General features: G+C 40.9%; 1 long non-coding RNA gene across 2 annotated transcripts in view; it reads right to left on the reverse strand.

Annotated features, from left to right (window-relative positions):
• LOC126077802 (uncharacterized) overlaps positions 1-11,682 on the reverse strand; it is a 161,336-nt gene extending 149,654 nt beyond the window's left edge. For both annotated transcript variants that reach the window (XR_007517857.1, XR_007517855.1), the window contains exon 1: positions 11,576-11,682. This is a non-coding gene — a long non-coding RNA (uncharacterized LOC126077802). The remainder of the gene's footprint in view (positions 1-11,575) is intronic.
• Between the last annotated feature and the right edge of the window lie 10,413 nt (positions 11,683-22,095).

Consider the following 22,095-nt stretch of genomic DNA (forward strand, 5'->3'; position numbering starts at 1 on the left):
GGAGCCCCTGGGTGGCACAAGAAGTGAAGCGGCTGACTACTAGCCAAAAGGTTGGCAGTTCAAACATACCCAGAGGCTCATGGGAAGACAGCCCTGGTGATCTACGTCTGAAAGGTCACAGCCTTGAAACCCCTATGGAGCAGTTCTACTCTGCACACATGGGGTCACCATGAGTCAGAATTGACTTGACGGCAACTAACAACAGCAATAACAACCCTGATGTAGTCCAGATAAATGGGGGGAGGGCGGGATGCTAGAACAGGGACTTCATGCTTTTGAGAAGAAATTCCCTTTACAAATTGAAAGGAAAATCAACTGAAAATCTATATAAGGAAACTTCACACCAAGGAATGTGGGGAAAATCAAAACCCTTGTCCATGGGTGGTAGGAATGTAAAATGGTATAGTCCCTGCAGAAAACTGTCTGATGGGTCCCCAAAAAATTAAACACAGAATTATCTATATGACCCAGAAATTCCACCCCTAGTTATATACCCAAAAGACTTGAAAGCAAGGATTCAAACCAATACTTGTACACCAATGTTTATTGCAGCACTATTCATGATAGCCAAAAGGTAGAAACAACTCAAGTCCATCAACAAATAAATGGATAAACAAAACGTGGTATAGACCATCATAAAGAGAAATGAATGAACCTTAAAAACATTAAGCTGAGTGAAATGTCAGGCACAAATATTATATGTTCCCACTTATATGAAATATCTAAAATAGGCAAACGCGTAGAGACCAAAGTTTATTAATGATTACCAGGGGCTGGGAGGAGGAGAAACGGGGAGCTCTAGCTTAAGGAGCACTAAGCTTCTGTTTGGGGTGAGCAAAACTTTTGGAAATGGATAGTGGGATGATTCTACAACATGGTGAAGCTAAGTAATGCCACTGAATTATACACTTAAAAATGGTTAAAATGGAAAATTTTTTGTTATATGTATTTTACCATAATAAAATACAAAATTAAATAAAAAATCAGTATGAGCAGTTAGTCACTCCACAAAATGGTTTGTAAATCAGTCCACACTACCTGTGATACATAGTAAAATAAATGCAATTGGCCTGTTTGGCTACAGACCTGCCACAAGTTGCAAATGGCTCTGGCTGTACAGATTCATCACCATCCACACAGAGGTGGTTATTGGGAACCTAAAGCAGAGCAGAGCTGGAGCCTTGTGACCATCTGGATAGATTTTAATTCTGGGCTAGCAATGGTCAAAAGTATTAAAACTCTCAAATTTCTTTTTGATCAAGATTCTTCTGGCACAAGTAATAGAGACCCACTCAAACTAGCTAAGGGACAATATGGGAAGGGAGCATTATACAAGGAACAAGTTAGATGGAAACCCAGGGCATAAAATAGAGCTGGGCTAGGACCAGGAATCAGAAAGCTGTCCAGAGTCAACGGAGACCTCTTCCCTCTAGGATGGAAGCATCTAGGGAGGTGGATTGTATGTCCTGACACCATAGTATTCCCAGTACCTAAATAGTGCTTAACACAGAGTCCAAACCCATTAAAAACTGTTGAGTCAATTCCAACTCCTAGCGATGCTATAGGGCAGAGTAGAACTGTCCCATAGGGCTTCCAAGGAGTGGCTGGTGGACCAGGGCTCCTAACACAGAGTAAACCAAAAAAACCAAACCCAGTGCCGTCGAGTCGATTCCAACTCATAGCGACCCTATAGGACAGAGTAGAACTGCCCCATAGAGTTTCCAGGGAGCGCCTGGTGGATTCAAACTGCCGGCCCTTTGGTTAGCAGCCGTAGCACTTACCCGCTACACCACCAGGTTTTCCTAACACACACACAGAGTAACACAGAGTAGGCACTTAAATAATTATTGGATAAATGAATCAGTGCTCTCTCTTTTGCTAAATGGGGAATTTATCCCTGCCTGTCTCTGCACTCTGAAGTCCTAATTAATTCTCTTTCTCCTTAGATTCATTCGCTACTTCTCTATACACAGAGCCATGCAAGGCCACCCCTACGGTTCCTGAATTTACATATTTTAAATTCAAGTCATTGCAGGAGCTGAGTAGCTCTCCCAGGACCCATTCCAAATTCCCAGGAAAAAAATCTCGTCAGTCCTGCTTAGCCCAGGTGTCCATTCCTGATTCAATCAACTAGGCCAGAGGAATGGTCAAGATCAACATAATACAAGCATGGCTATTGGGTCCACCCTTATAGATAAGTGAGGCCTGAGCAAGCATCGCAACTGGTATCCACTATACTCATTGACACACGTCAAAAGACTAAAGATGAGATATTCCCGGTTGGATCTTATACCAAATTAGTGGATATTAGAGATCACAAGATGCTAAGCCTTATAGTGCTGCCGTGCTATTAGCGAGAGTGCTACAACGATTACTGGGGACCTCACTTCCACACAACACACTTCCATCTGTACCTTCGTGAAGGAGAGGCTTCTGCTGGTCTCTTCATTGCTGAATCCCCAGTGCCTGGAATAATGCTTGGCACATAGTAAGGTGTTCGATAGTTAACTCAGTGAATGTTGGATAGTATGACAGATGTAACCCTCCCTCACTTTCTACACTTATGTACACACTGGCACACACAAACACATTGACACACACACAACTCAATGACAGCTGCGGCCACCCTCCCTCCGATCTCAAAGAAAAGTTGATCTTGCGCCTAGTCAAGGCCAACCCTGTCACCTGTCCTCTTGGCCCCTTGCTCTCCTAGGCCTTGGCCCATTGTTCTTTTCCCGTATGGTGTCTTTGCCCTCTCCCTCTCTCCTGGCTTTTTGCCCTCAGCCTATAAAACACATTCAGATCTCATCCAACCTACATAAGTTCTTGCTAGATTGAGAGGAGTCCTTTAGCTACTTACCTTTAAGATTTATTTTATTTCACTTTTTGCTTTACACATTTCTGCACTGTTCAACTGAACATGGATTATTTTTGCAACTTAAAACAAGTTTTTCCCCCAATTGTACAAACAAAAACATTTACCACCTGGGTCCTGCTTTTCAAAAATCCTGACTCTCACTGGCTGGCTGTGTCCCACGGTCCCTAGCCTACATCTACAGCTGCATTTGCCACACTATTGAAAATCCTCTGTGTATCTGTCAATCTCCCCCCAGTCTGCAAACTCTTAGAGGGCAGGCAGGGGTCATGGCTTTAAAAATCTTTGATAATCTAGGTCCTAGCACAGTGTCCGATGGTAGAATTCCACTATGGGTTTGTCAAATCATTCTCAATAATTGCACTGGCAAGGAAAGGCACCTTATATTATTGGCCAATCTTGGCATTATATTGTATAGCAAAATGGAAACTGCACAAATAAGTGAATAACTCAAAGTAACTAAGCTGTTTTCGTGATCAACTTGACCAACTCCATTTGCGGGCCTTGTAATGTATAAAATAATTGGGTAGCCACTTACCCCTGTACAGGCCTTTCTGGTATATAATATAGTCTTGAGTTTTAAGGCAGTGATATCAAGCAAAAGAATCATCAAGGGCTTTTCCTGTTGTCACTCATTTTAAGGCACTTATTAAATTTTTTTTTTTTTTTTTTAATAGGATAAGGGATGGAGAACTCTGAAATTCTGGACTCCTACAGAACAGTTTGACTACAAGGCCATCTCCTTTTTGAAAAGATAGTCTTTTTCAAATGGATTTCTGACATGAATTGCTTTTCTTTTATCTTGTTCAAGTCTTCTAACCCCTTTTGGCTGGTTTTGTAGAGCATCCTGAGTGATGGTGTTCAACTCCCTCCACAGGAAGGGCCTGCATAGAAGAGCTGAAGAGTTCTCCCACAGAGCCCCATCGTCTGTGTAGACATTTCCTAGTCATGTATGTGGAATGAGGGAGAGGGAGGATGAGCAGAAATGCCTGGTGAGGCCTAGCGCTTATGATTGTGAAGTAGAATTCTCCAGAAAAATTAAAGCACCACATGATTTTGATGATTCTTGGTATCAAGTCTATCTAAAAGAAAATGAAAGCATTCCTGGGAAGGGGGCCTAATTTAAAGGTCTCTGAGTCTATGCTTGGAAGTAGGACAGGTCAGATCCTATTGCATGTATTGAAAAAGCTCTAGACCAAGAGTTAAAGAAAACCAGCTCAGAGCACTGGGACCAGAGGCCAAGGAGCCCTGTCTTATATGGCCATGATACTGAGTAACAACCAGCACTGATTCCTAGATGCTTACAGCATCCCTAGGACTGCCTAGAGGCATTCTCATTTAGAGTATTCCCTGATGGGACTCTTCTTTTTAGCCTGTCTGTATGTTCAGGGATGCAATGGGATAGGACTTTATATTTGCTGGGGAATCACAGTGTCTGCTTCAGGTAGATGCTCATGTTCTATGAGTTTGGGAACTACAAGAGAAAGAATGAAATGATACAGTTTTTGGTAGGTTCAAGCCAATGAAATGTTTGCAGATCTAATAATTCTTGATCATGAGGACATAAGTAATATTGGGATTGCTCTTTCCTGTCCATCACACATATCCCTTCATCAGTCTGTTTAGCCTGGTACACCGGCTCCTTCCAAAGGACTCACAGTAGCTTTGTGCAATTGTAATAATTTTTTCTCTTCTCTGAATTAGTACTCTTCCCCAGCAGTTTCCTTACTTCATGAAAGACACAGCCTTGGGCTTTAGAGGGGAGCCAACTGAATTGGCAAGGACCTATCCTTCCACTGTGCACATGTACGACAGCCATTTGCATTTTTCTAATTTTGGATTCCTGCTTCAATAGGCATATAGGACATTCTTGAGGGTGTCTTGGCAACCCACACCCAGATTCATGCGTGAAGGTGCCTAGTCCCAGGTTGACTAATCCACTTGTCTAAATTTACACATGTCGGGTGACCATGAGGTTTGCTGACTGTGTTCAATTTGGTGCAACTATGCAGGGCTTTTCAGCATCTCTAGTTACATGAAGCATATGTTAGAATAAATCAACTGACTTCTGCTGCTAGCTTTTGGCTCTGCTTCCGGAAAGCTTTTGAGTTGGGAAATGGAATATGCACTCACTGTGCAAGATCCTTTTCTCACAGTTGGACTTGAAGTAGAGAAAGCAAGAGAGTTGAGTCCGACCACTGCCCTCTGAGCATCTGACATGCCAGAATCTGAAAGGAAAAGAAAGCAAAGGGGAAAGAGTAGCACTGATAGAAAACTCTCCATGGGTTTGGGATGGAATTTCAGGGTTATGGGGACAAGCCTTCTACACTCAAAAGTAGTCTCCCATATATTCTTTGATGCCTTCAATTCAGAGCTTTGAACCAATTTGTTCCAGTTCAAACCCCTGTTGAGAAATTGCATTTCTAGCAAGTTGCCAGGAAGTTATACATAAGAATCACAGGGAATCTTGTTAAAATTTAGATTGTGATTCAGTATATCTCGAAATGTAAATTCTCAGCAGGGGTTTGAACCAGAACAAACTGGTTCAAAGCCTTGCTTAAATTCCTTTACTTAGGAGAGAAGCAGGCCATTATAATTAAAACTCAAAACGTAAATACTTTAAGCTTGTTAGTGTTGTTGTCATTTTGCAGCCAAGTAGGTTTAAACTTATGGCGACCCCATGTCTATACAATAGAAAAAACCAGACTAATTGCTGACGAGTTGATTCCAACTCATAGCGACCCTACCGGACAGAGTAGAGCTGCCCCATAGGATTTCTAAAGAGCGGCTAATGAATTTGAAACGGTGATATTTTGGTTAGCAGCCTGTGCTCTTAACCACTTCACCACCAGGGCTCCATCTACATAATAGCCAAAAAAATGACCAAACCCATTGCCACTGAGTCAGTTCCGACTCATAGTGACCCTATAGGACAGAGTAGAACCGCCCCATAGAGTTTCCGAAGAGCACCTGTGGGTTTGAACTGCCGACATTTTGGTTAGCAGCCATAGCTCTTAACAACTATGCCACCAGGGTTAGGGTGGGTCTAAATTGCCTAATTCGATAAGGATGAGTCAGATAGCATCCTCCAGTCCTCTCACCATGTGTGTGTGTGTCCACTGATATGGACCAAGAGCTGGGGGGTTCAGGCAAATACAGTGACATCTGATGGTCTGCAGTGCTGGGGCCCCAGGTCCCAGGTGGAAGGTGGAAGAGCCACAATGCAAGGAGAACAATGGTGTGTGACCCTGAAAAATAATTCACCATAAGTAGGTGTTTTGTTCTGTTGTACATAGGGTTGCTATGAGTTGGAACCAACTGGATGGTACCCAACAACAACAGCAGACACAGATATCTCTTATGGGCTGGTACTAATAAGGTGCTGTGGCCAGACCTGGGACTTAGAGTCAGCACTCACACACACAAACACTACACAGCCTTCTTTTGTTAGGACCTTATCTTGGACCCTTAGATTCCTAGAGAAGACTCTTTAGTTTCCTCTCAGAGTGTGTATACCTGGAAACTAAGTGAGAAAAGCAGGCTGTTCAAGTGTGATTCATATGCCCTTCACTGTGCCTGGGGTCTCCAAGTCTAACCCACCCCCACCCCCCACAAAAAAAAAAAAAACTCATCGCCGTGGAGTTGATTCCAACACTCCCCAGAGACTGTTCTGGATTGAATTGTGTCCTCCAAAAAGACATAATCGAGTCTCAATCCCTGGTAACTATGATCAGAACCTTGTTTGGAAATGGGGTCTTTGAAGATGTTATCAGTTAAGTTAACATGAGGTCAAATCCAGTTTGAGTGGTCTTCTTATAAAGAGACAAGACAAAAGAGACAAAGTAAGAATGACTACATGAAGATGCTTCTACAAGGCAAGGAACGCCACGGATCACAGGCTGTCAACAGAAGCTAGGAGAGAGGCATGGGAGCAGATTCTCTGTCAGAGCCCTCAGAAGGAATCAACATGGCTGACTTTAGACTCCTACCCCCCAGAACTGGGAGACAGTAAATTTGCATTCTTATAAGCTACACAGCTTGTGGTATTTTGTTACGGCAGCTCTAGGAAACTAATACACTAACACTCAAGCCATCTTCTGGGGATGTGGGGGGACAACTGTCTAGGAGCCTATAGTAAAGAGAGGACACTGGGATCTACCTGCTTCTCAACAGCTCTTCACTAATCCTCCCATTCACCCACCACTTCCAGGTGTATCTGGTGCCATCAATTTATAAGCCTTTTGAATATTATACCGTTTAAATCAGATTGGTTCTTGCTTTCATCACTGCTGACTTAGGATATAGCTTTCCAGATCTTCCTCCTAGCTGTAGGGATTCTAGTATTTTGTGAGGCTGCCTGTATGTTAGAATGCCTCTAGGCATTCCTAGGGATGGTATACATGTCCATGAATCAGTGTTGTTACTCAGTATCATGGCCATACAAGATAGGGCTCCTTGGCCTCAGGTCCCAGTGCTCTAAACTGGTCATGGCCACTGGGGCTCCTGCTACTTCAAGACTTCGAGTGAGAAGAAGGCTTCACTTGTGCTGCACTCAGTTGGAACGAAGTTGCAATTAAGGTTGACTGAACCCCAAAGCGTTACAACTCTAAAGGTCAAACATCTGCAGAGCCTCCAGCTAGAAATGGAATTGACTTAAGGCCACTTTCTCTCCAGGGAGAATTTGGGCCAACCAGTGCCTGAATAAGGCCTGGGGCCACAGAGGTGCAGAGTACTCAGAGCTACCAGTCCTCTCCAGCCTCAGGCTGTTAGCTGAGTCTTATTTACCATGCAGATGCCTTCTTCACTTATGTTGTTATTAGTTGCTGTTAGGCATTCTCAAGTTGGTTCTGACTCATAGCAAACCTTTGTACAACAAAATGAAACACTGCCCCAGTCCTGCACTATCCTCACAATCATTGCTGTGTTTGAACAACCCACTGCTGCAGCCACTGTGTCAATCCACCTCACTGAGGGTCTTCCTCTTTTTCACTGACCCTGGTGGCATAGTGGTTAAGAGCTATGGCTGCTAACCAAAAGGTCAGCAGTTCAAATCCACCAGGCGCTCCTTGGAAACTCTATGGGGCAGTTCTACTCTATCCTATAAGGTAGCTAGGAGTCAGAATCGACTTGATGGCAATGGGTTTGGTTTGTTTTTGTTTTTTGTCTACTTTACTAAGCATGATGTCCTTCTCCAGGAACTCACCCCCCTGCCCCCAATAACATGTTCGAAGTACACAAGACAAAGTCTCACCATCCTAGCTTCTAAGGAGCAATCTGGCTGTATTTCTTCCAAGACAGATTTGTTCATTCTTCTGGCAGTCCACAGTATGCTCCATATCCTTCGCCAACACCATAATTCAAAGGCATCAATTCTTCTTTGGTCATCCTTATTCATTGCCCAGCTTTCACAGGCATATGAGGTGATCGAAAATACCATGGCTTGGGTCAGGTACACCTTAGTCCTCAAGATAACATCTTTCCTTTTTAATGCTTCATAGAGGTCTGCCGAAGGTGCCATATTCTCTCAAAACATATTAGTTTTTGCCTAATTTGCATATATGTAAAACCTTCAACCAGAACGGTAAGGATAGCATAGACAACGTGCACCAATCATATCCAGGACCAACATATTAGGAAGGGTTCACTAAGCATAAAACCCTGAGCATTCATAGCTCTATGATACATGCTCCCAGTACAGGGGCGCATGCTTCCCGCCACTCTCCTCACCCCAGATGGCCAAGTCTCTAACCAGTGGCTCTGGGTCTTGCTGTGATGGGACCCCCTCATACCACATCCAGTTCACAGCGACAGCTTAGGGAAAACATCCACAGCTACAAGGCAGCTAACAAGTCATCACAGGCACCACCGAGAAGGGCTATGGCCGTCTATCTCTCCCCCAGAGAAATGTGGGGAGAGGTATGAGTGTGGGTGTAGGCGCGTGGGGAGGGTGGACACTATAGGATACTATAGGGTGGATACTAACGGGTCATCACAGGCACCACCCAGAAGGGCTATGGCCCTCTGTCTGTCCCCCAGAGAAATGTGGGGGGAGGTATGAGTGTGGGTGCAGGCATGTGGTGGGGGGGTGGATACTATAGGAAACTTTGGATACAGTAAACAGTTTTGAATTGGATAATCTTTTTGGAAAGCTATCTCTGGTTGATTTCCACATTATTGCATGAAGTCAATGGAGTAAATAAAGGTCTTAGACCCCCATAGCTCAGACAAAGTCCCAGCCAAATGATCCAACATGTAAATTCTCAATTAAAAAACGTACCCTATAGCTGTGTTTCCCAAACTGTGCACCAAGGTGCCCTGGGAAACCACAGTGAACTCACAAGTTTGCTGTCAGATATTTTAAGTTTTCAGGGAAAACACAGTGACTTCTACTGGTCAACATGCAAGCTACTACTATTGCTTTGCCTGGACCTAACTAGTTTTTTTTTTTTTTAACTACCTAATAAGCAGAAGAAACAAAAACAATGCTCGGCGTTTCATTGGGCCTAGGGATGCCATGAAAAACTTACTGAGATACCAAGGGTGCTATGAACGAGAAAGTTTGGAAACCCCTGCCCTAGCGTGAAGTTCCCAGCTGGCAAGCCCTTTGTACTCTCTTCTGATCAGCTTTTTCTCCATGTCCTTAAATATGAGCAGACAACTGAGCATATCAGACATATGAGGAAACCTTCTAATATGAAATACAGAGATAAGAAAACAAACACACGCACACACAGAAACAGAAAAAAAGCAACTAGAAAAAATGGAGACTCTGCAGGAGAAGAACACTTCAGGAAAGTAAGGAAAGGTAAGGAAGGGGAGAGGGAGAAAAAGGAGGAAGGGAGGAAGGAAGGAAAGAAGGAGGAAAGAAGGGAGGGAGGAAGGGAAGAAGGAGGAAAGGAAGGAAGGAAAGAAGGGAGGGAGGAAGGGAAGAAGGATGAAGGGAGGAAGGAGGAAAGGAAGGAAGGAAAGAAGGGAGGAAGGAGGAAAGGAAGGAAGGAAAGAAGGGAAGAAGGATGAAAGGAGGAAGGAAGGAAGGGAGGGAGGAAGGGACTAAGGGGCTCCTAAGGAGCACAACATGGCGTTCTTTCCCTTCTGTATTTATGGAAGGGAGTCCTTTGCTAATATTCCACACTCACCCAATCACGTTTATTCAAAGTATAGACAATATTCTCTGATAACAGGAAAATTCCAACCATGATTGATGCATCTCTGTTTTGTCAATATTTCAGTCAATCTTTAACACCTAAGCTCACCCTGCCAAGCTTAATAGATAATTAACAAAGGCTTACAGCTTACCAATTTTGGGGATGCTTCCAAAGACATTCCAAAGACATTGGAAATGACCTTTTTATATTCTCTGAAGGGCTTCCATGTATCTATGAAAAAGGTCCTGACTATCTAGGCAGAAAATCCTGCAGCACATGTTCCCACTACAAATCTGAATTTGGGGGTCTTAGGTTTGCAACATAATTCCAGAGGTTAAGGAGCAATGACAACAAACAATAACAGAAATTTATAACTGAATAAGCCTAAGTAATAACATTCTCAAAATCAAAAGTGCCTCCTTCATGTCAAACTACGGCTACGATTTATTTTAAAATTCTATTTTTGTAGATTAAGCACTATGTCTATCAGGCAATTATGGGTATATTTTTGCCTGAAAAAAAACTAATGTCTAAAAGAGGGTCATTTTGCTCTTTCTTTTTTTCATAGAATTGGACTAAATCATGGCAATTAGTATAACGGAAATGTTTATAGCAATCTCTGATGCCAGTTCCACTAATGTAATGATTTAGCTCAAGCCCAGTAAAACATGAACATGTATCATTAGGATGAATCAGAATCAAAAGCAAAGCAACTTTTTGCTTACAGTAATTCAACATACATCATCTCATCAGTAATGCCAACTGTAAAATTAAGGGTATACAATTAGTCAATCAGACGGTTCCTGAATTAATTAATTAAGCAAGGAAAATCAGCAAGCAAGGACAGGACTAACTCCAACAACATACTTCCCCTTCTTGCAACAATCCTCTCCATTAATTCTGATCTAGTCATCCAATAAACCACAAGACTGAATTTTCTTCAGATGTATTAGTGATCAGGGCACCTCCCAAACCAACCTTAGCAAAATTCTTATATTAGTAGCCACCACTTTTGTATTTCCTAAACTCACCCTCCAAGAGGTCATTTGGCTTTGTTCCTACATCTGAGAATGATTCGCTTTGCGATCTGCCTGGCAAAGCTGTATCTCTAATAATCCCAAGGGTCCATTCAGCACCTGCCAATGGAACTATGCTAAGAAACAGAGTTAAACATTCTGCTCCATTAGGAGGTGTAAGAAAAAACTCAGTGGACAGGAGGCTTAGATTTCTAGACTACAAGTATTAATGGAGAGAGAGAATATTTTACAATGATAAAAGAACTAATTCATTAGAAAGGCCTAACAATGTATCTAATAATAAAGTTTCAAAATACATAAAGCAAAAACTGACAGATTTAAAGGAAAACCCTGGGAAATTCACATTCGTATTTGGAGATTTTAACATCCTTCTCTAAGTAACTGATAGAATAACCAGACAAAAATAAAAACCAGTGATGATACAGAAGATCTCCGGATCTATGAATCAACTTGACCTAATTGTCTTAGTTTCCTAGAGCTGCCATAACAAAACATCACATAGACATTTATTGTCTCACAGTTCTGGAGGACAGAAGTCCAAATCATGGTATCCAGCACTCTGACTCCTTCTCAGGGCTCTGAGAGAAAAACTGCTGCATTCCTCTCTCCTAGCTTCTGGTGGCTGCCAGCAATCCGTGGAGTTCCTTGGCTTATATCTGCCTCTCTGGTCACATGGCCACCCTTCTGTCTAACCCTCTGTGTCTGTTCTCTTTTATAAGACACCCTGGGACGGAATTAGAACCCAACCTATTCTGGCATGACCTCATGTTAACTATAACATCTTCAAAGACATTATTTCGAAACAAATCATGTTCACAGGCACCAGGGGTTAGGATTTCAACATATCTTTTGGGGGGGCATAAATCAACACTTAACATAAAAACCCACTACCGTCGAGTCGATTCTGACTCATAGCGACCCTATAAGACAGAGTAGAACTGCCCCATAGAGTTTCCACTCAGGATTCTCTAGAGAAACATTCTTTTACGTGTGTTTTTGTAGACATACGGTTTCGTTTCATTTGAGTAAATACCGGTGGAATTGCTGGCTCATAGGAGAGCTATGTTCATTTTAAAAGAAATTACCAGATCTTATTTGTTAGTATCTAAACTTAACATAACATAACATAGATACTAACAAATAAGATCTGGTAATTTCTTTTAAAATGAACATAGCTCTCCTATGAGCCAGCAATTCCACCGGTATTTACTCAAATGAAACGAAACCGTATGTCTACAAAAACACACGTAAAAGAATGTTTCTCTAGAGAATCCTGAGTAAGATACTGACAAAATCTAGTATTGTCAAGGACAATTAAAATGCTCTTAACTTCTGGTGGGGAGTAAATGGGCACAACCACCTTGGAAAACGGGCAGTATTTATTAAAGCTGAACCAGCAATCCCATTGCTAGATATACATCCAATAGAAATGTGTACATATGAGAACCAAAAGACATGTACAATAATGCTATCAGCTTTATTCATAATCATCAAAAATGTTCAACAACGGTACAATGGATAAATATATATCTGGAGCATTCATAGGATGAGATACTGTACCACAATGAAAATAAACAATCTACTGCTACACACCCCTACGTGTCTGTCAGTTTGTCGTACTGTGGGGGCTTGTGTGTTGCTATGATGCTGGAAGCTATGCCACCGGTATTCAGATACCAGAACAGTCACCCAAGGAGGACAGGTTTCAGCTGAGCTTCCAGACTAAGACAGACTAGGAAGAAGGACCTGGCAGTCTACTTCTGAAAAGCATTAGCCAGTGAAAACCTTATGAATAGCAGTGGAACATTGTCGGATATAGTGCTGGAAGATGAGCCCCCCACATCGGAAGGCACTCAAAAGATGACTGGGGAAGAGCTGCCTCCTCAAAGTACAGTCGAACTTAATGACGTGGATGGAGTAAAGCTTTCGGGACCTTCATTTGCCGAGGTGGCATGACTCAAAATCAGAAGAAACAGCGGCAAAAATCCATTAATAATTGGAACCTGGAATGTATGAAGTATGAATCTAGGAAAATTGGAAATTGTCAAAAATGAAAAGGAACACATAAACATTGATATCCTAGGCATTAGTGAGCTGAAATGGACTGGTATTGGCCATTTCGATTCAGACAATCATATAGTCTACTATGCTGGGAATGACAACTTGAAGAGGAATGGTGTTGTATTCATCGTCTAAAAGAACGTTTCAAGTTCTATCCTGAAGCACAACGCTGTCAGTGATAGGATAATATCCATACACCTACAAGGAAGACCAGTTAACATGACTATTGTTCAAATTTGCGCACCAACCACTAGGGCCAAAGATGAAGAAATAGAAGATTTTTATCAGCTGCTACAGTCTCAAATTGATAGAACATGCAATCAAGATGCATTGATAATTACTGGCGATTGGAATGCGAAAGTTGGAAGCAAAGAAGAAGGATCAGTAGTTGGAAAATTTGGCCTTGGTGACAGAAACAATGCCGGAGATCTAATGATAGAATTTTGCAAGACAAATGACTTCTTCATTGCAAATACCTTCTTTCACCAACACAAACGGCGACTATACCCATGGACCTCACCAGATGGAACACACATAAATCAAACTGACTACATCTGTGGAAAGAGAAGATGGAAAAGCTCGATATTATCAGTCAGAACAAGGCCAGGGGCCGACTGTGGAACAGACCATCAATTGCTCATATGAAAGTTCAAGCTGAAACTGAAAAAAATCAGAGCAAGTCCACAAGAGCCAAAATATGACCTTAAGTATATCCCACCCGAACTTAGAGACCATCTCAAGAATAGATTTGACGCACTGAACACTAGTGACCGAAGACCAGACGAGTTGTGGAATGACATCAAGGACATCATCCATGAAAAAAGCAAGAGGTCATTGAAAAGACAGGAAAGAGAGAAAAGACCAAGATGGATGTCAGAGGAGACTCTGAAACTTGCTCTTGAGCGTCGAGCAGCTAAAGCAAAAGGAAGAATTGATGAAGTAAAAGAACTGAGCAGAAGATTTCAAAGGGCGGCTCGAGAACACAAAGTAAAGTATTATAATGACATGTGCAAAGAGCTAGAAATGGAAAACCAAAAGGGAAGAACACGCTCAGCGTTTCTCAAGCTGAAAGAACTGAAGAAAAAATTCAAGAAAAAAATGCAATAGTGAAGGTTTCTATGGGGAAAATATTAAACGAGGCAGGAAACATCAAAAGAAGGTGGAAGGAATACACAGAGTCATTATACCAAAAGGAATTAGTGAATGTTCAGCCATTTCAAGAGATGGCATATGATCAGGAATCATTGGTACTGAAGGAAGAAGTCTAAGCTGCTCTGAAGGCATTGGCAAAAAACAAGGCTCCAGGAATTGATGAATATCAATTGAGATGTTTCAACAAACAGATGCAGCGCTGGAGGTGCTCACTCGTCTATGGCAAGAAATATGGAAGACACCTTCCTGGCCAACTGACCGGAAGAGATCCATATTTACGCCTATTCCCAAGAAAGGTGATCCAAACAAATGTGGAAATTATAGAACAATATCATTAATATCACACACAAGCAAAATTTTGCTGAAGATCATTCAGAAACAGCTGCAGCAGTATATCAACAGGCAACGACCAGAAATTCAGGCCAGTTTCAGAAGAGGACATGGAACCAGGGGTATCATTGCTGATGTCAGATGGATCCTGGCTGAGAGCAGAGAATACCAGAAGGATGTTTACCTGTGTTTTATTGACTATGCAAAGGCATTCGACTGTGTGGATCATAACAAATTACAGATAACATTGCGAAGAATGGGAATTGCAAAACACTTAGTTGTGATCATGAGGAACCTGTACATAGATCAAGAGGCAGTTATTTGGACAGAACAAGGGGATACTGATAGGTTTAAAGTCAGGAAAGGTGTGTGTCAGGGTTGTATTCTTTCACCATACCTACTCGATATGTATGCTGAGCAAATAATACGAGCAGATGGACTATATGAAGAAGAACAGGTCATCAGGATTGGAGGAAGACTCATTAACAACCTGCATTATGCAGATGACATAACCTTGCTTGCTGAAAGTGAAGAAGACTTGAAGCACTTACTGATGAAGATCAAAGACCACAGCCTTCAGTATGGATTACACCTCAATATAAAGAAAACAAAAATCCTCACAACTGGACCAATGAGCAACATCATGACAAATGGAGAAAAGATTGAAGTTGTCATGCATTTCATTTTACTTGGATCCACAATCAACAGCCATGGAAGCAGCAGTCAAGAAATCAAAAGACTCATTGCATTGGGTGAATCTGCTGCAAAGGACCTCTTCAAAGTGTTGAAGAGTGCTTTGGGTGAAGGGAAAGACAACACTCAATACAAGGAAGGTCAGCCTAATTGAACTGGACTAAAAGCAAAGAGGTATTCGGGATAAAATGAAAGCTTCAAAGGTCAGTGGAGCAGGGGCTGGGGTCTGGGGAACTTGGTTTGAGGGGACTTCTAAGTCAATGGGCAAAATAATTCTATTATGAAAACATTCTGCATCCCACTTTGAATTGTGGCGCCTGGGGTCCTAAATGCCAACAAGCGGCCATCTAAGATACATCAATTGGTCTCAACCCACCTGGAGCAAAGGCAAAGGAAGAACACCAAGGTCACACGACAACTAAGAACCCAAGAGACAGAAAGGGCCACATGAACCAGAGACCTATATTATCCTGAGACCAGAAGAACTAGTTGGTGCCCGGCCACAATCGATGTCTGCCCTGTCAGGGAGCACAACAGACAACTCCTGAGGGAGCAGGAGAACAATGGGATACAGACCCCAAATTCTCATAAAAAGACCATACCTAATGGTATGACTGCGACTAGAGGAATCCCAGAGACAATGCTCCCCAGAACTTCTGATGGCACAGGACAGGAACCATCCCCGAAGACAACTCATCAGGCATGAAAAGGACTGGTCAGTGGGGGGGAGAGAGATGCTGATGAAGAGTGAGCTAATTAAATCAGGTGGACACTGGAGAGTGTGTTGGCAACTCTTCACTGGAGGGGGGATGGGAAGATAGAGAGAGAGGGAAGATGGCAAAATTGGCACGAAAAGAGAGACTGAAAGGGCTGACTCAATAGGGGGAGAGCAAGTGGGAGAAGGGAGTAAGATGTATGTAAACCTACATGTGACAGGCTGATTGGAATGGTAAATGTTCACTTGAAGCTAAATAAAAATTAATTAAAAAAAAAAAAAAAAAGTGTTGAAGAGCAAAGATGTCACCTTGAAGACTAAGGTGCACCTGACCCAAGCCATGGTATTTTCAATCGTATCATATGCACGTGAAAGCTGGACAGTGAATAAGGAAGACCGAAGAAGAATTGACAGCTTTGAATTATGGTGTTGGCGAAGAATATTGAATATACCATGGACTGCCAAAAGAACAAACAAATCTGTCTTAGAAGAAGTACAACCAGAATGCTCCTTAGAAGCAAGGATGGGGAGACTGTGTCTTACATACTTTGGACACGTTGCCACTAGGGATCAGCCCCTGGAGAAGGACATCATGCTTGGCAGAGTACAGGGTCAGCGGAAAAGAGGAAGACCCTCAACGAAATGGATTGGCATAGTGGCTGCAATAATGAGCTGAAGCATAAGGACGATGGTAAGGATGGCTCAGGACCAGGCAGTGTTATGCATAGATCCGCTATGAGTCAACTGACTCGACGGCACCTAACAACGACAATTGCTACACAGCAGCATGGATAAATCTCACAAACAAAATGACGAGCAAAAGAAGCCAGATACAAAGGAGGACATACTATAAGATTCCATCTACATAAAGACCAAAAATAGCTAAACTCATCTAGGGTGAAAAAAGAACAGTGGTTACCTTTGATGTGGTGGGGGTGGCAAAGGAAGGTGGTTACATTTGGGAGGAGACAAGAGAGGTTTCTGGAGTGTGGATAATGCTCTATTTCTTAGTTTGGGGTGGTTACCTTGCTGTGTTCCCTTTGCAAAAAATCAACCAAATTAATCAACACATTTTCTTTAAGAAAATACAGTGGGTTTTTTAGAAGATTGTGACAAAGTGATTCTAAAGGTTATCTATAAAAACAATTAGTGAATATAACCAAATCTTTTTAAAAATAAGGGTAATGAGCAGAATTTTCCTCTTCCAAGTATTAAAACTAATAATAAAATAATAATTAAAATAGTGAAGCATTGATACAAAAATAGACAAACGAGCTAAGGAAATATAATGAAATTCCATCTAACACAAATGTTATAAAGAAAATATTAGTCAGGAAATTTAAAGAGGAATCTTAGATACCTAGAAGATCAAAACCAAACCCATTGCTTTCAAGTCAATTCCGACACATAACAACCCTACAGGGCAGAGTAGAACTGTCCCATACAGTTTCCAAGGAGCACCTGGTGGATTTGAACTGCCTACCTTTTGGTTGGGAACCCTGGTTGCATAGTGGTTAAGTGCTACAGCTGCTAACCAAAAGGTCGGCAGTTTGAATCTACCAGGTGCTCCTTGGAAACTCTACAGGACAGTTCTACTCTGTCTATAGCATCGCTATGAGTCAGAATAGACTTGACAGAAATGGGTTTGGTTTTTTGGGGTTATCTTTTGGTTAGCTCTTAACCACTATGCCACCAGGGTTCCCTAGATACTTCTAGGGCATTATATATCAAAATAAATTACATAAAGATAAAGCATTTTTAAAGAAAAAAATCTACAGGAAAATTAAATGAATATTTCATCTCAAGGAAGGGAAGTCCTTTCTATACATAACCCCAAAGAAGAAGATTTTCAAAGGAAAAATTAATAATTTTGATTACATTTTTAAAAGCTCCATACATAAATGGCATGCTAAGCATTTATTGCTTTAGTACATAAATATCTCCCATGTAGTGGGAGTGTAAAATAAGCAACCACCTTACATAATAATTTGGCAATATTTAGTAGATGGGAAGATATGCAAACTCTATGCCCAACAATTCCATTTCTACATATACGCTGCAGAGTAAATGTGCGCTTGTATCCAAGGAGATATAGACTAGGTTGTTTACTGCAACATTGTCTATAACACCAAATAATTAAAAATGTCCTAAATATTTCCCAATAATTTAAAATTATTTTTAAATTAATAGATAATTTAAAAATATGTCTATAGAATGAAGTACTATACAACAGTTCAAATGAATGAACAAGATTTATATGTATCAACATAGATAAATCTCAGAGATACAATGCTAAGTGAAAACCAAAAAACACAAATGGATATATGTACAGGATGATACCATTTATGCAAACTTTTAAAACACAAAAATGCTGTATACTGTTATGAATATATACATATACAGAAAACATTTTAACACATCCATGGAAAATATACACATCACCTTCGAGACAGTGGTTAGCTTTGAGGAGAAAGAGAGGGGAATAGCATGGGGGGAAATTTTAACATTATATTAAACACTTAATGTGTTTTGTTTTTTTTTTTTACAAGACCTGGAGCAAACATGACAAAGGAATTATTTCAACATTGTTCAATTATTTTCTGTATTTTGAAATATTTTATAATTTAAAATAAAAATATCTTTGATACATCAATAAGAAAAAAATCTTAACAAAATTTAATCTTCTATACCTCGATAGAAAAAAACAGCAACTTCACAAAAGAAGAAACAAAGCTGAATGACAAATATGAAAATATTTACAATCTCCCCACTAATCTAAAACAATTGCAAATGAGAATAAAATTATTTTTTAATTGTTGAAAAAGATCTTTTAATAATAATATACACTGTTGACAAAAGAGGTAGGTACTCCATACATTGCTAATGAAGTCCCTTGGTGGTGCAAATGGCTACCATGCTTGACTGCTAAACAAAAGCTTGGTGGTTTGAGTCCACCCAGAGGAACCTCAGAAGAAAGGCCTGGGGATCTACTTCTGAAAAATCAACCATTGAAAACCCTGTGGAGCACAGTTCTCCTCTGACACACATGGGGTTGCCATGAGTCAGAATAGATTTGACGGCGACTGGTTGTTTTTTATACTGCTAGCAGAAGGAGGAGGGTTAATTTAGTCATAGGCTTTTAAACTTTAAATATATTTATACCATTTTACCCATTCATTCCACTTCTTGGATTTTTTTCCTAAGGAAAATGTCTGTGTTAAGCACAAAGATGTTCATTACAACTTGGTTCATCATATCAAAACAATGTAAAGGTCAAAAATTTAAGCCCAAAATTTAAATGTTCAAAAATTAAATAAATTATTCTGTATTCATAATATGGATTATAGCTGGCCTATAAAGATCGTGCTATAAAAGAATTGTTAGTGACATAAGAAATGTTGATATTATATTACGAAAAGCTAATTACAAATTGTATTTATGGTAAGATCCTGGCTTTTTAAAACATATTTATATGTTGCATATGTGCAAATAAAAAAGAATGATACACCAAAATGTTAACTTTGTGTGATTGGTATGGGTAATCTTTTTCTTCTTTATTTTTCTGTATTTTCTGATTTTTTTTAATGGACATTTATTATTTTTGTAATCACTTAAAACAATATTTAATGCCTTTTTTTAAGTAACAATGTCCTGACCTACTAGTGTGTATTACCGACCTGCTAAAAAAAAAAATCAGAGACAAGGACTTACTGTTGATTGAACACTTGACCAAATCACAGTAAACAGTTCAGTATTGAGGTTCAGAAACCAGTCTATACAGGTCTTTTTCAGTTCTCTAATTTAATCAGCAAGACTCATTTTTTAATTAACATCTTTTCCAAAGGAAATCTACATTTTATCATAAACACAGAACAAAACATCCAGGTTTTCACCCTTCCAGGAGCAAGTAATATAGTGTAAAGCATCATAATCAGGCAACTTTATACAGAGAGGTTACCTGCAGAGTAAACAAGTGTCAACGTAAATCAGGAAACCCGATTCCATTCTGGGGTCACAGCAAGATAACCCCAGGCCTCGGTTACAGCATTTTCTGACAGGATGGTGGTTCCAGAATGGGCAACAGAGAGGGGTAGAGGGTGAGGATTGAGTGAACAGAAGTGTCTCTCGAGGAAACACGTCGCTTTCTAAGGCTGCCACGACAAAGTACTACGAACTGGGTAGCCTAAACAATAGATATTTATGTCTCACAGTTTTGGGGGACAGAAGTCTAAAATCAAGATGTTAGCGAGGCCATGCTCTCTATGAGGTCTCCAGAGGAAGATTGATCCTTGCCTCTCTTTCTTGCTTCTGGTGGTTCCTGACAATCCTTTCCATTCCTTGGCTTGTAGGTTCATCACTTCCATCTTTGCATCCATCTTCACATGGCTGTCTTCCTTTGTGTCTCTGTCTCCATGTTTCTTCTTCTCTTTGTATAAGAACACCACATCAGTCATATCGGATCCAGGACCACCCTACTCCAATATTATCTCATGTTAACTTCATTAATTACATCCGCTAAGACCCTATTTCCAAACAAGGCCACATTCACAGGTACAGGGGTTAGAACTTCAACATATATTTGAGAGGATGAAATTCAACCCATAACAGATGTATACAGGAAATGCTGTCTGGCTAAAACAGGAAAGGACTACAGACAGCAAAGAAAATTGGAGAATGGCAGGAAATAAACTGAATTCCCCTTCCTCACTATGGAATACATAGGGATTTTAAAAATGTGGAGCCACAAACAGCTAAAAGCCAATTTAGAGAAGCTAAGGAATTTGACCAAAATCACACAGTTGGTAAATAGTTGAGCTGAGATTTGAATTCAAGTGTTTGACTCCAAAGCCTGTGTTCCTCCATTGCCCGAACACTTCCCTGTAAACTGAGAAAGTTGAACCAGAAGTCCTTGGTTCTGCCATGACGTCATTTAAATACCACGGATTACAGGTATCTATGGTGAAGAATATTGAATATGCCATCGACTGCCAGAAGAACGAAAAAATCTGTCTTGGAAGAAGTACAGGCAGAATTTCCCTTGGAAGCAAGGATAGAAAGATTTTGTCTCACGTACTTTGGACATGTTATCAGAAGGGACCACTCCCTGGAGAAGGACATTATGCTTAGTAAAGTAGAAGGTCAGCGAAAGAAAGGAAGACCCTCAATGAGATAGATTGTCACAGTGGCTGCAAGAACGGGCTCAAGCATAACAATGATTGTGACGATGGTACAGGACCGGGCAGTGTTCCGTTCTGTTGTACACAGGGCGGCTATGACTTGGAACTGACCTGATGGCATCTAACAACAACAACGGGTATCTGTAGCATTACTGTTCCAGCATCCTGAATGCCAAAATCCCAGAAGGAAACATCACTAAACAACTTCCCAACCAGGTGTTTGTAAGAAGAACATAAGTAAAAGAAGGAAAACCAAGGCAGTGTTAGGTTGCATAGTTAATGTAACCAGAGAGGGAGTTTAAGAAAGACTGTTATCAAGGAATAGAAGGGCCTCCAATTTGCGCAACATCAGGGGGCAGCGTTCATTTTGTGTTTATGTCCCCTGGAGTTGTGCAACCTGGCAGCTTTACAAATAGGTTGTTGCCAGATGCTATAAAGTCAGTTTCTACTGGTAGCAAACTCATGTGAAGGAGAACTGCCCCATAGAGTTTTCTAGGCTGTGATCTTTATAGGAGCAGATTGCCAGGTCTTTCTCCCGTGGAGCCACTGGGTGGGTTTGAATCATGAACCTTTCAGTTTGCAGCCAAGCACTTAACCATTGTGCCACCAGGACTCCTTTTACAAATGGGTAAAAACCCATAAACCAAAGTTGTTGCCATTGAATCGATTCTGACTCATAGCAACCGTATAGGACACAATAGAACTGCCCCAAGTTTTCCGAGGAGCTGCTGGTGGTTAACAGCTTAACACTTAACCACTGTACTACCAGGCCTGCAAGAGTACATCATGGAATACTTCTCAAATATTTGCTTCTTCTAAATGTGTGTAACACCCAGATAAGAGAAATAGAGAAAAAAAGAAGGGATGACACAATTTATTTGTCAGGGAGTTGCTGGATACAGGTACTCTG

Source organism: Elephas maximus, chromosome 6 (genome assembly GCF_024166365.1).
Source record: "Elephas maximus indicus isolate mEleMax1 chromosome 6, mEleMax1 primary haplotype, whole genome shotgun sequence".
In the NCBI taxonomy this organism is placed as follows: Eukaryota; Metazoa; Chordata; class Mammalia; order Proboscidea; family Elephantidae; genus Elephas; species Elephas maximus.